At 37.6% G+C, this 13,562-nt stretch overlaps 1 non-coding gene across 1 annotated transcript; it reads right to left on the bottom strand.

Annotated features, from left to right (window-relative positions):
* Positions 1-2,925: 2,925 nt before the first annotated feature.
* LOC125493900 (small nucleolar RNA R71) lies at positions 2,926-3,032 on the bottom strand. Its single transcript, XR_007270226.2, has one exon. It is a non-coding gene; the product is annotated as a small nucleolar RNA R71 (small nucleolar RNA).
* Positions 3,033-13,562: the final 10,530 nt, after the last annotated feature.

Here is a 13,562-nt window from a genome sequence, read left to right as displayed (position 1 = left end):
ATAAGAGCTTAAATAATTAGGAACAACGTCAGAAATCATAATACCAAACACCAAACTCACCATAAGATACAAACGACAACCATGCAATAAATGCGGTCAACGATGCAACAAATGCGGTGAACGAGCTCAAACATAACAGACCATACCGCCTGTGAGTAGACTCAATGGACCATACCGCCCAAGGCCTACGTTGCATACTCGAGGAACCATACCGCCCCTTTCGAATAGCTATAATCTACGGATCATACCACCCGTAGTAACCAATGGACCATACCGCCCAAGGTTAAGTAACCAAATCCTAGGACCATACCGCCCTTAGGATAACAAGCACAAGTTCCTAGAACCATACCGTTCTCAGGAATTCAACTCAAGCTCCTTGAACCATACCGTTCATAGGATTTCCTAATGAAGACCTCTAGAACCATACCGTTCCTAAAGTTACTCTATCCAATAACGTGCAATCATACAAGACAAGCACACATTAATCAAATGCAACCATCAATATGAACAAGTTATGAGCGTAACTCAACCAATCTTACCATCAAGGTTCCAACATGAGTCTGCATAGCCAACACCAACAACCGGTACGTTTCAAGACTCAAATCAAGGGCTACCCATCACATAAGGACACATATCCTTAACGTAATACTTAAACCACCCAAAAACTACTCAAACATCCTTAGCATACTTACTTAAGACCAACCAAGCGAAGACACACAAGCTGTAACCCAAAAAAAAGAAATAAAAACACAACATCACGACCCAAGGGCAGACCACCCGTCGCGAGGTGCGATGAGGCTCGCGGGTCGCGTGATGAGTCATATTAATATAGGTATTTCATGATGCATTTAGATTGCATTTTAGGATCATTTAGTTGCATTCTTAGTCCATAATTGCATATAGTTACTTAAGTTGAGAAGATATTACTCTGTGTGTGTTTTTGGTGTTTTTGATAGTTTTCAGGTATTGAGAACACAATTGGAGTATTATTGGATAAGCTTAAGCATGAGAAGCATCTAGGAAGGAGCTAAGTCAAATGAGAAGTCCAAAGGGCATCTTCAAGTCGGATTGCAACTCAAACATAGCGGAAACGTATTAAAAGAAGTATGGAAATTGAGTCATGTGCACTCTTTTGATCATAACTTATTATCCAGAGATCGGAATTCATTGATTCCAGTGGGGTTGGAAACTAGACTTGAAGAGCTTTCCAACGATATATTACACGCCCCGATACGACTTCTAGTTTGGGAGATATGGTCTTTGCAAGTTGACGCTGTTTTGCAGCCCGAAAATCCGCGGCCGCGGATTATTCCGGGTTTCCTAGTCGAATAAGGCTTTATCTTTTGACGAATTAGACTCTATTTTTCTAGTTGTTTTAGGAAATAGAAAGGTATAAAGACTCAAGGGAATATTATTATTTCCTATCTTATTTTCTATTTTGTTTTTCCGTCATTAATTCATAAAAGATTATTTTTCTTTTTCTCTCAATTGTGGAAGAACCCTAGTTTTGCTTTTTCTCCATTTACATTGAATTTTCAATAGAAGCTTTGATTTTTGCAAGATTGGTTCTACAATTGGTATTATTCTCTTCTTTCTTATTTCTATTCAATCCTTTATATTAATTCATGTTTGCTTATTTAATTATGAATATGTTTTCCCAATTATGATTGAGTAGTCTATTTCTAGGGTTTAGGGGGATCCATGATCAATTAGGAAGGGATGTTTAATTAAAGTATTGATTTTTATTGATGCATGTTGATTCCTATTGAATGTTTTTATGTCTATTCAATCCAATTTGGCCAGATTTGATTGTTATAGTGTTGCAATATTAGGTTATGCGCCGAGAGGTATAAACTTGATATTAAGGCTAGTTTCAATAGGTAGAATTGGTGTTAATAAATTGCGAGAGCCTGTTAATATCGTTCTATGCTTGATTTAGACTTGAGAGAGCGAATCAATCTGTTTAACTGCATTATTAATTGTTGATTTTAGTGTTTCATCCCGAAATATTGATCATTGGTGAACCTATGCCCTAGACTTTTTATTATTGATAATTCTTGAATTAGTTATAGTTTAGTTTAGTATAATTACACACAAACACTCGTTCCTATACTCTAGATTTGACTGACAATTAGGAAAAGAACACTGTTTCTCTGTGGATTCGACCCTACTTCCCTGACTACTATTTGTTAGAGGACTTAGGATTACTTTTGATAAGGTGATACGACTTTAGCCTGTCAAAATTTGGCGCCGTTGCCGGGGAAACGGTTTTGTTCCATTTTCTTTAATTGTTTTAGAGTCTAGATTATATACTCTCGTCTCAGAGAACACTTGTTCTTTGGACAAAATCTCTTAATTGTTTGTTCTTTAGTTCTTCTATGCGCAGGAGTTTGAGTTCAGATTGCCTACAATTTGATCCTGAAATCGAAAGATCCTTTCATAGACAGAAGAACTTTTCCAGACAGTTGCGAGATAATCCAAGGGAAGATAATCCTTTGGATTCTGACTCTGATTCTACCAGCATTGTCTCTGTTGCTCCACCAGAATCAGAGATGGCTCGGAGCTTACTGACTTTTCCCAACCCTCTTTGGCTGAACTTCCCAAGAGCAATCAAATGCCTGAAATCGAAGCTGTAAATTTCGAGATCAAACCTGCATTGCTAAACATGATCGAAAGAAAACAATTTGGTGGTGGACCTAATGAAGACCCAATCTTCATTATCAAGATTTCTGCCAATATTGCTCTACCATTAAGCAGCAGGGAGTGACACAAGATCAGATTCGGGAGATTCTTTTCCCATTTTCACTTCGAGACAAGGCAAAGATGTGGTACAATGGGATTAATCGAGCCACTCTTGGGATCACTGATTGGAATACCTTGGCTCTAGCTTTCTACAGAAAGTACTACCCTCCAGAGAAGACTGCTAGGTTGCGTAGTCAGATTACAAACTTCACCCAAGGGACTGATGAGTCTTTACATGAGGCATGGGAAAGATTTAAAGATCTTCAGAGAGAATGTCCCCATCATGGTCTACAAAAATGGTTCCTAGTTCAAGGATTCTACAATGGTTTGGGGAACAACTCGAGACTTATCCTTGACTCTGCAGCAAATGGGAGATTCATGAAACTGAAATTGATGCTGCACATGATTTGATCGAGGAGATGGCTATCCACAACTCTCAATATGGTAATCCTCGAGGACTAGCTAACAAGGGTGGAAAGCATGAGATAGATTCTATATCCTATTAGCTGCACAGATGAATGCAATCAGCAATAACTTGACAATATGCAACTCTCCTCTCCTGCAAGTGTTGCTGCTTTGGGTACTACTCCGTGATTTTGTGTGATAATTGTGGCATAGTTGGACATTGGGCACAAGAGTGTCGGAGTTCTCTCGAACAAGTTAATGCTTTTCAAACATATCGCCGAACAACCCATACTCCAACACATACAATCCAGGTTGAGAAATCATCCTAACTTGTCTTACAAGAGCACTAATGTCCTAAACCTCCTACCACAACCACAAGCACAACAATTGAACAGAGGTACTACCAACCACCTTCCCAACACCCTCCTGGTTTCTCTAGACCACCTTTCAATCCATCTCAACAAGCACCTCCTGCCGATCCAATGATGGTTGAGATGAGAAACATGATGCTACAAATGCAAAAGGATCGACAAGCTGACAAGGCACAAATTGAGTCCATTCTTGCTCACAATAAGATGTTGGAGAATCAGTTGGCACAATTGGCTACTTCGAACTCTACTCGCACAACAAGGTGCTCTTCCAGCACAACCTGTTCAGCCTACAGATTCGGCAAATGCCATCACTCTCCGAAGTGGTTCTCACTACAATGGACCACCCATGCCTATTGATGATACTTTGAGTGTGAAAATGATAAGGAACAGGTCCCAGCTGAAGCTAAAAAGACAAGGAGAACTCTCAGCAAGCCACTGAACATGAAGAGACCAATGAAGCCAAAAAGCCTGCTATTGAGGTTCCTCCTATCAAACTTCCTTTCCCCAATCGTCACCTAAGAGTAAGCTGGACAAGCAATTTGGTAAGTTTTTGGAAGTCGTCAAGAATCTTCAGGTAACAGTTCCTTTCACGGAATTAATTACTCAAGTGCCTGCTTATGCTAAATTTATGAAAGATATCTTGACTAGGAAAAGGGCTTTTAACGAGGTGGAGACAGTTGCTTTTACTGAAGAATGTAGTGCCATTTTACAAAATAAATCTCCACCAAAATTAAAAGACCCTGGTAGTTTCTCTATACCTTGTCACATTGGTAGTTTGTTCATTGATAAAGCTTTATGTGATTTGGGGGCTAGTGTGAGTGTTATGCCATTGTCTGTTCCTCCAAAATTGAATATGGGAAGTTTGAAAGTTACCAATATTACTCTACAAATGGCTGACCGTTCTGTTAAATACCCCCTAGGTATTTTAGAGGATGTACCTGTTAAGAGTAGGTAAATTTTTTATTCCCGTGGACTTTGTTGTACTTGATATGGAGGAAGATGGCAAATTCCAATCATTTTGGGTAGGCCATTCCTTCACACTGCAGGTGCCGTCATTGATGTGAAAATGGTAAGCTTACACTATCTGTTGGAGATGATGAGGTCACTTTTAATCTAAGCACTGCTTTGAAAAGTCCTATGCTAGAGGAAAAGTGTTGGAGTATTGATGTGGTTGATGTAATTTGCCATGATAACATGCCCCAAGCTCTCTATAGAGACCCCTTGGAGGCGGTACTTTGTTTGAGTCTTCCACAGGTGATGGCAGTATATGGAGCAATGAGGTAGCTGCTATTGAGAAGATGCTCGAAAGTGAAGAATTCGACCTTGATGGATGCCAACAGGTAAAGAGGTTCAATCGATCTGTGTGTAATGTAGAGGTAAACGGTCGTGCGGGACCTGCATAAACCAGCGCTATTCGGGAGGCAACCCGAATCTCTAACTTTTTTTTTTTTTTCCTTTTACTCTTCATTTCTCTAAACAAAAGAAAAGAACAAAAATATTTGCATATTGAATTTACTTGAATTCAATTTATTTTTATTTTTGTGTTTTTGAATTCACTTGAATTCGTTTCTTTTTTTTTTTAGTTTAGTTAGTTTCTTTTCGTAGTTTCTTTTAGTTTTTGAATTCACTTGAATTCAAGCTTCATTTTTTATTAGACTAACCATGCTAACAAGTGTTGTTTAGTGGTTTTGGTGTACAATTTTTGACTATCGGTGAAAGCACAAGCTCCAACATGCGCCCGCGGGAATTTGGCTCCACTATCACCCTTTTTCCTCCAGCCCGCGGGGTAAAACACGCGCCCGCGGCCAGCCACGACCCCTCTCTCACCACTGTTCTGCCAGCCCGCGGGGTAAAACCCGCGCCCGCGGGGTACAGCCTGCGCCCCCATCCGAAAACCCGCGCCCGCAGCCAAACCTTTCCCCCCTTCTCACTTCCTGCTGTCCGCCCGCGGGATGAAGCCCGCGCCCGCGGGATTTCGAACCTACCCCTACACCCAGCCGACGACCCCCAACCCCAGGAAAAAAAAAATAAAATAAAATAAAACAAAATACCACAACCACCAACCCCACCCCACAAACTCTCTCCATCCACACCCTCTCTCACCTACTGTGCCCACGACCGGCCGGCGACCGCCCCCCTACACCTACTGCCGGCGCCGCCCCTCTCGCATCTCACAAACCCCCAACACCCCGCGCCCGCAGACCACCCCCCACTCGACCCTCTACCCTCACGCTGCCCCATTCATTGCCGCCTCCGACCGGTTTCCGCCGCCGGCGACGCGACGCACCGGTCCCTTCGCCACTAAGCACCCAAAAACCCTCTTCCCCTTCCTCCACTCCCATCATCTTCAAACCCTAACCTTTACCATTGAATTGGGGTTTCTTCTTGAAGGTGATTTGAAATTTCAATTGGAACTCTTGGACACCTACTTGGATTTCCTCAATCAAGTCTCCTACATCAATCAATCGTGTACTTCACGTGGTAGATTTTGTCAAGTAGGCACCAACCAGATTCAAGTTCGTCTTTGTGAAGCATTACGACATGGATTTCGAGCACATTTGCCTCTTCTCCCCAATTAATTGGGTAGTAAGCATTTATTCTCACTTGTACTTGTTGTTTATGTTTATTCCAAATTTTTGCTTGGATTTTTGTTTTAATGCCATCTTGTGAGAATCTTTTGCACAGATTGATTGAATTTTTAGATTATTGGAGTTTGTGTATGGTTTTCGTGATGTGTTATGGTTGTTAGTGGGTGACTTTGTGTTGGATGATTGTCGGGGTTGGTTCTGATTCTTTTTCTAAACTAGTTTATGCAGTGAGGACACTGCAAATTCTAGCTTGGGGGAGGAATATTCTATCTTTTATGGCTTTTTAGTGTAGATTTCATTGCTTTCATAGGATGTTGCACGGTTTGTACTGCTTATTAGGAGTGGGAGTTTACGTGTAACCAAAAAAATGTACTGCTTTCTTAGTTGCATATTTAGATAGCTCATTTCATTATAGTTTTCATCTATGGGACTATTGTTGGCACACCTTCGAGTTTTGTGGATATCTCTACTACAGCTCTACAGCTTTGTTGTACAGTGGTTTCATGATTCTTCATAGCATAATTGTGATACGATTGATTGGCTGTGGTAAGATGTTTGATCTCTCTGGCTGGCTTTAACTTTACTGTGCAGACAAAATTGACCCATGTGAGCTTCTGTGCCTAATAAACTGACGAATCTGTGTCAGTTATGTTCTTTCATGAGTGATTAGTTCCTCAGTTGATGTATTGATCTTGATTTTGACCTGGTACGTCCTTGATACTTGATTGTGTACACTATTTGATATGATTGAGGCGTTCATTTCAGATTTTAGCTCCAGAGTTCTTTTTGTTCACATATTTCCCGTCTCTAGCCCCGCTGAGCTTTCTTGACCCTTGCTTGCTACTTACACCCATATTACAACCCTTAACCTCATTTGATTATTGTCCCAAGCCTAGCTTGGGGGAGCAAGTGTTAGTTTTGGTCATACTGTATTACATGGATGTAGTTAATGCATGGTTATGTTGAAGGAAAGTGTTATTAATGAGCTTTATCATCGAATTTGAATGTGGTGCAAAGAGATTTTGGCAATATGAAAAAGAGTGAAGAAAAAGAAATGAAAGAACAAAGAAAGTGAACATATTTTGAAAGAAAAGTGAAAGAATTATATATGGGTTACTATGCATGAAAGATATTGTGGTAATGATGGTGTTATATGAAGTTGTGATGAATGCCTTGTTAGGCCGTTTTACATTGATATTTGCTCCCCTTCTTGGCTTTTCCACCACATTTCCCAAAATATGATCCATACCCTTAACCCTAGCCTCATTACAACCCTTGAAAGTCCTCTTGATCTTTGTGTGTTACATTTTTCGTGTTGAAAGTGAGTCAAAAGGTCAAAGTTAAAGAGTATTGCTTCTTCTGAGTTGATATATATAGGTTGAGATCTTGAGTGTCATTGATTTTCGCCCTAAACACAAGAGAGTATTATTCACATACCTATAGTGAGGTCTGTCAAGTGTTGTTAAGTCCAGCTTGGGGGAAAGGGTCTGTGGTAAGATTGTTGAGTTGATTGGTCACATGACGTGCTATGCGGCTTTGTTTCATTGATACTCGATGCTTGGTTCATGTAGGATTGATATCTCTCGTGTTTTGGATTGTGTGCTTGACCCTGTTTTAGTCCCATATTGTAGGTTATCATTTTCTTCCCGTGTCTATTGTTTATTGCTTGAGGACAAGCAACAGTTTAGCTTGGGGGAGTTTGATGAGTCATATTAATATAGGCATTTCATGATGCATTTAGGTTGCATTTTAGGATCATTTAGTTGCATTCTTAGTCCATAATTGCATATAGTTACTTAAGTTGAGAAGATATTACTCTTGTGTGTGTTTTTGGTGTTTTTGATAGTTTTCAGGTATTGAGAACACAATTGGAGTATTATTGGATAAGCTTAAGCATGAGAAGCATCTAGGAAGGAGCTAAGTCAAATGAGAAGTCCAAAGGGCATCTTCAAGTCGGATTGCAACTCAAACATAGCGGAAACGTATTAAAAGAAGTATGGAAATTGAGTCATGTGCACTCTTTTGATCATAACTTATTATCCAGAGATCGGAATTCAGTGATTCCAGTGGGGTTGGAAACTAGACTTGAAGAGCTTTCCAACGGTATATTACACGCCCCGATACGACTTCTAGTTTGGGAGATATGGTCTTTGCAAGTTGACGCTGTTTTGCAGCCCGAAAATCCGCGGCCGCGGATTATTCCGGGTTTCCTAGTCGAATAAGGCTTTATCTTTTGACGAATTAGACTCTATTTTTCTAGTTGTTTTAGGAAATAGAAAGGTATAAAGACTCAAGGGAATATTATTATTTCCTATCTTATTTTCTATTTTGTTTTTCCGTCATTAATTCATAAAGTTATTTTTCTTTTTCTCTCAATTTGAAGAACCCTAGTTTTGCTTTTTCTCCATTTACATTGAATTTTCAATAGAAGCTTTGATTTTTGCAAGATTGGTTCTACAATTGGTATTATTTCTCTTTCTCTTCTTATTCTATTCAATCCTTTAGTATTAATTCATGTTTGCTTATTTAATTATGAATATGTTTTCCCCAATTATGATTGAGTAGTCTATTTCTAGGGTTTAGGGGGATCCATGATCAATTAGGAAGGGATGTTTAATTAAAGTATTGATTTTTATTGATGCATGTTGATTCCTATTGAATGTTTTTATATCTATTCAATCCAATTTGGCCAGATTTGATTGTTATAGTGTTGCAATATTAGGTTATGCGCCGAGAGGTATAAACTTGATATTAAGGCTAGTTTCAATAGGTAGAATTGGTGTTAATAAATTGCGAGAGCCTGTTAATATCGTTCTATGCTTGATTTAGACTTGAGAGAGCGAATCAATCTGTTTAACTGCATTATTAATTGTTGATTTTAGTTTTCATCCCGAAATATTGATCATTGGTGAACCTATGCCCTAGACTTTTTATTATTGATAATTCTTGAATTAGTTATAGTTTAGTTTAGTATAATTACACACAAACACTCGTTCCTATACTCTAGATTTGACTGACAATTAGGAAAAGAACACTGTTTCTCTGTGGATTCGACCCTACTTCCCTGACTACTATTTGTTAGAGGACTTAGGATTACTTTTGATAAGGTGATACGACTTTAGCCTGTCATCGCGACTGGCAGCCGTCACGAGTCGCGACTGGCAGCCGTCACGAGTCGCGACTGGCAGCCGTCACGAGTCGCGATGAGGCTCGCGAGTCGCGAGCAGCCCTCTGCCGTGGCCTGCGAGCTTCGTTCGCTCGCCCACGGAACCCCTCCGAGGCTTGCTCCAGTCATCCCCTTCTACTCCAGCCTCCTTTTACACCCATACTTACACCAAACTCCCTCGTAACATCCATGACTCACCAACAACAACCCAACAACAACAACAACTCCATCAACATCAACAACGACAATAACAACAACAATAACAAATCCAACACCAACAACAAAAACAACCACAATCTCCAACACCAACAACAATGACAATAATAACAACGGAAATTGACAATAGAGGTCTGAACTTTGGGTGATAATTTTTAAAAGGTCTGAACTATTGATTAACCTGTGTAGGTCCCAAGTTTAGGGGGTCTTAACTTTTAGCGGGCCTCGACAACTTAAAACTGAAGTTTTTTAAAAAAATTTCACCTAGTTCTTACATCCCTCCTTCAATTAACCCTTCTGATGTGACCCAAGTTTTACAAGTGATAATCTATTAAGCCTGTTTTAAGTCACTAAGGCCCGCTAAAAGTTAAGACCCCTTAAAGTTGGAACCTACACAGGTTAATCAATAGTTCAGACCTTTTAAAAATTATCACCCAAAGTTCATACCTCTATTGTCAATTTTTCCTAATAACAACAACTCCCACACCAATAAAAATAACAACGACAATAATAACAACAACAACAATAACAACATGGAACTTTAACCATACAATCTTCTAAGTTCTTCCTAACATGATACTACGTTCTCTAACGCATTTCTAACAACCTAAGTTCAATATCTATACTCTACCGAACTAGAATAACGCTAGTTACCTTTTTCTTGGGAAGATTCACAATAGAACGATTCCAAGTACTCTAGAAATCTTGTGAGATATCACCACCTTCGCCTCCTATAAACACAATCGCAACGAACTCAACACGCGCTTGAAACCGATGTAAAAAAATGGCTTGACGACAAGTAAAAAAAATCTGATTTTTGTGTGAGAAATGTGGATGAAGAACAAAAGCTTTTCCCCTCCCTTTTTCTTTAAAAGTGGCGTGTGAAAAATGGAGTAACAAGGAAGAGTTTTTCTGATTTTTATTTTCAGAAAAGAAGGTGAAAGGATGATGATTAAAAGGCATTAATAAGGGTAGATGAAGAGATGACCTTTGGTTATCGCAACGTTACAAGAGAACAAAATAAAAATCTGTCCAACTCTTCATATACAAAGCTAATATCAGAATTTTCGGACCTCCCTAAACAAATAACAAAATGTACGAAGGCTATTACTAGTACAATGTACGTTTTCCGGCACTAAGTAAAACGTTCAAAAATAATATGTATAAGTATATGTTTTCCAAACTAAAATTATTATTACCAACGAAATAAAAATATATACGTATTATACTATCACATTATACACACGGCACACGCAAAAGTACTACATTATCCGTTTCATAAAATCAGCGCAGACAACTATATTATACGACTAACACAATGCCACAAAAATAAGACGCACGTTATCACCTTCGCACAAAGTCAATTAAAATAATGTAGGTGTAAAAATATATATGCTTTCCGAAAATAATTTAGTAGAAATATAATTTATCACATCTGATAATAACAATTAACACGCGAAAATTTCAGAGAAATTTCGGGGTGTTACAATTTGACCTTGCTTCTGTATGTCAATCCATAGTAATCCCCACCTCACGAAAACTTCACTAACGTGCCCTTTTCAGCGGATCAAACTCTTATGTACATTCTCTATGTTAACATCATCTCCCTGGATGCCCCATGTGGCTATATACCGCTCAATCAATCTCCGGTAAGTCTGTCGAAAACTAGCCCAAGGCTCACATGTTGGTAGGGTCTCAATGATGCTATAAGATTGTATGTCAGGTAGTTGGTAGTGATTGTGACTACTCATTCTCTTGATCTGATTGTACTCATGTATACGATCCATAATATCATATGCATAGTTAAAAGTGATATCCCACCACTTACCACAGGGTAATACGTATCTAGCTCTTTCACAAACGACCCTTTTCCGTCACTACTCTCACTGGAGCTCCTATTTACCGATATCTATACATATGCACACAACTTACATTACACATAAACATAAATACATCGTTCACATACCCATGTTCATGTGGTCACATATTAACTTTTTTTTCTTCCTTAATTGCCAAACTATATTTTCAAAAATCTACGGTATATAGTTTAGAAAACGGAAAATAGTTTAAGAAAATGTACATATCTTTTAGAAATCATGCTTAAAAAATCCTTGACTCTGATACCAACTGTAATAGTGTATAGCTAGTAGCTATAGTGATTATAACAACAATACCATGAATATAATAATGATTGAGATTACTAAAAAAGGATAAGTAACCGATTTAGGTGGGATATATTGTAAAACAAATAAGAATTCAAGTGCCAAAGGAAGAGGGAAAGGTGAATATAGTTAAGGACAAGTTGTTCAGAAATTCTAATGGGAGCAACCCAAGGAAAGGGGACCCTCTAGATCATTCCAAGTTAATGTTGTGTGCTAATAGGATGAGTAGAGTGAGAATGACAAATATAAAAAAATTATTATAAGGATAATAATATAAAATTAATATGACTATTCTAAAAACATGAAAAAAAAGAAGAATTAGGTAAATTATAAACGCCAAGTTGACAACCCCAAAAAAAAGTTGGTAAACCATTAAAAAAAAGGATGGATTAAGTAATTATTAGCGGACAATTACATGCTTTAATGAAAAATAAAAATAATAATTCATGTTAGATTGCTAGTTGAATTTGCATTATTATGGTTAACAATTAGGATGACTTTAATTATCAAAGTGGGTAGTAAAAGGATAATCATATGTCATTTGAGAAATAAAACTGAGCTTGCAATTAACAACTATAACAAATTTTGTCCAATTTATCCTTACTTTCCAATCATAATTAAGGCCCCGATCTTTTGGAACTGAACTGAATTGAATAAAACTAAGAGAAACTGAAATAAAAAAAAAAGTAACAGAACTGAATTAAACTGAAGATAAATCCAAAATAACAGGGTCTAAGTTTGTAAAATTGTAACTAAAGGAGTTTTTCCCCTCTCTTCCTCATAAGATCTCCCCTTTTTCCATAAAAGTTGCATCTCTCTCTATCTTTCCTCTTTATTTCTCCCTTGTGATCTAAGATCCATTGATAGTCGATTTAGATCATATTAGTTGTTAAGTCTTTCCTTCTCTTTCCTCAAAGTCACGTCTCTACCTCTTTCCTCTTTTTATTTATCGTTTTTCATCTAAGATTCACTAGGATTTGGTCTAGACCTGATCAATTATCATCTATAGTATCGCCAAATTTTGTGTTATCAATAGATCTTTTTGTTGTATTATTGTTTACTCGTATAGTACTTTGTATTATTTAGCGGTAAAGCAAGACATGTCTTTTTTGGATGGGTGGAAGATAAAAAAATAATTGATCAAGACATGTGAAATATGAGATGATCAACTTTTAATCATAAACAATATAGACATTGGTTGTTTCATAAGCCTTGTGCCACCCGATCTATACTAGATTGCAATAGGTCATTTGAGTTAGACCTCGTTCATCTTGATTTTGTTTTGTTGTGTCACTTTTACTTTCAAATTGTCCACTTTGGTGGTAGACTTTTCCTTTTTTATCAATAAATTTATACTTTTTTGTTTTCTACCTCATATCATACCTAATGAAAAATTTGAAAATATATTTAGACAAGGATCTATTCTAGATATTTGTTAGTTAACTTCACTTGAATTTGAAAATTTTGAAATCTTCCTAACAAAAAATTAAATAGTAAAAATTCTTCCAATACAAGATCCTTAAACTTGTAGAAGTATTAAATAATATGGACTAGACTTTTATACCCTTGTTTATTTTTTATTTTATTTTTTTGCTCCTTGCTGTTCATCTACATTTTCATTTTTCTGCTCAACAAGTTTTTTCACATTTAATTTAACGATTCTATGAACTTGCTCTCAAAATCTCTCTTTCTCTATCAATCTAGTATGCATTTTTCATGGATTCTTGCAATTTCGATTGATGTGTTATTTGGATGGTAAACAGTGTGAGTTGATGTATTAGACTACCATACTCGAAAGCAACCAATCCTAATGATTGAGATTCATAAGAAATTTTCGGTTCAATATCATTAAAACCGAGAACTTGACTAGTCTTGTTTGTCTAGTGTGCCATACGATAGGTAGAAGATAAAT

The sequence above is a fragment of the Beta vulgaris genome, chromosome 9 (genome assembly GCF_026745355.1).
Source record: "Beta vulgaris subsp. vulgaris cultivar EL10 chromosome 9, EL10.2, whole genome shotgun sequence".
NCBI lineage: Eukaryota > Viridiplantae > Streptophyta > Magnoliopsida > Caryophyllales > Amaranthaceae > Beta > Beta vulgaris.
The sequence above is the reverse complement of the archived record's forward strand: the minus strand, read 5'-3'. Positions and strand labels throughout refer to the sequence as shown.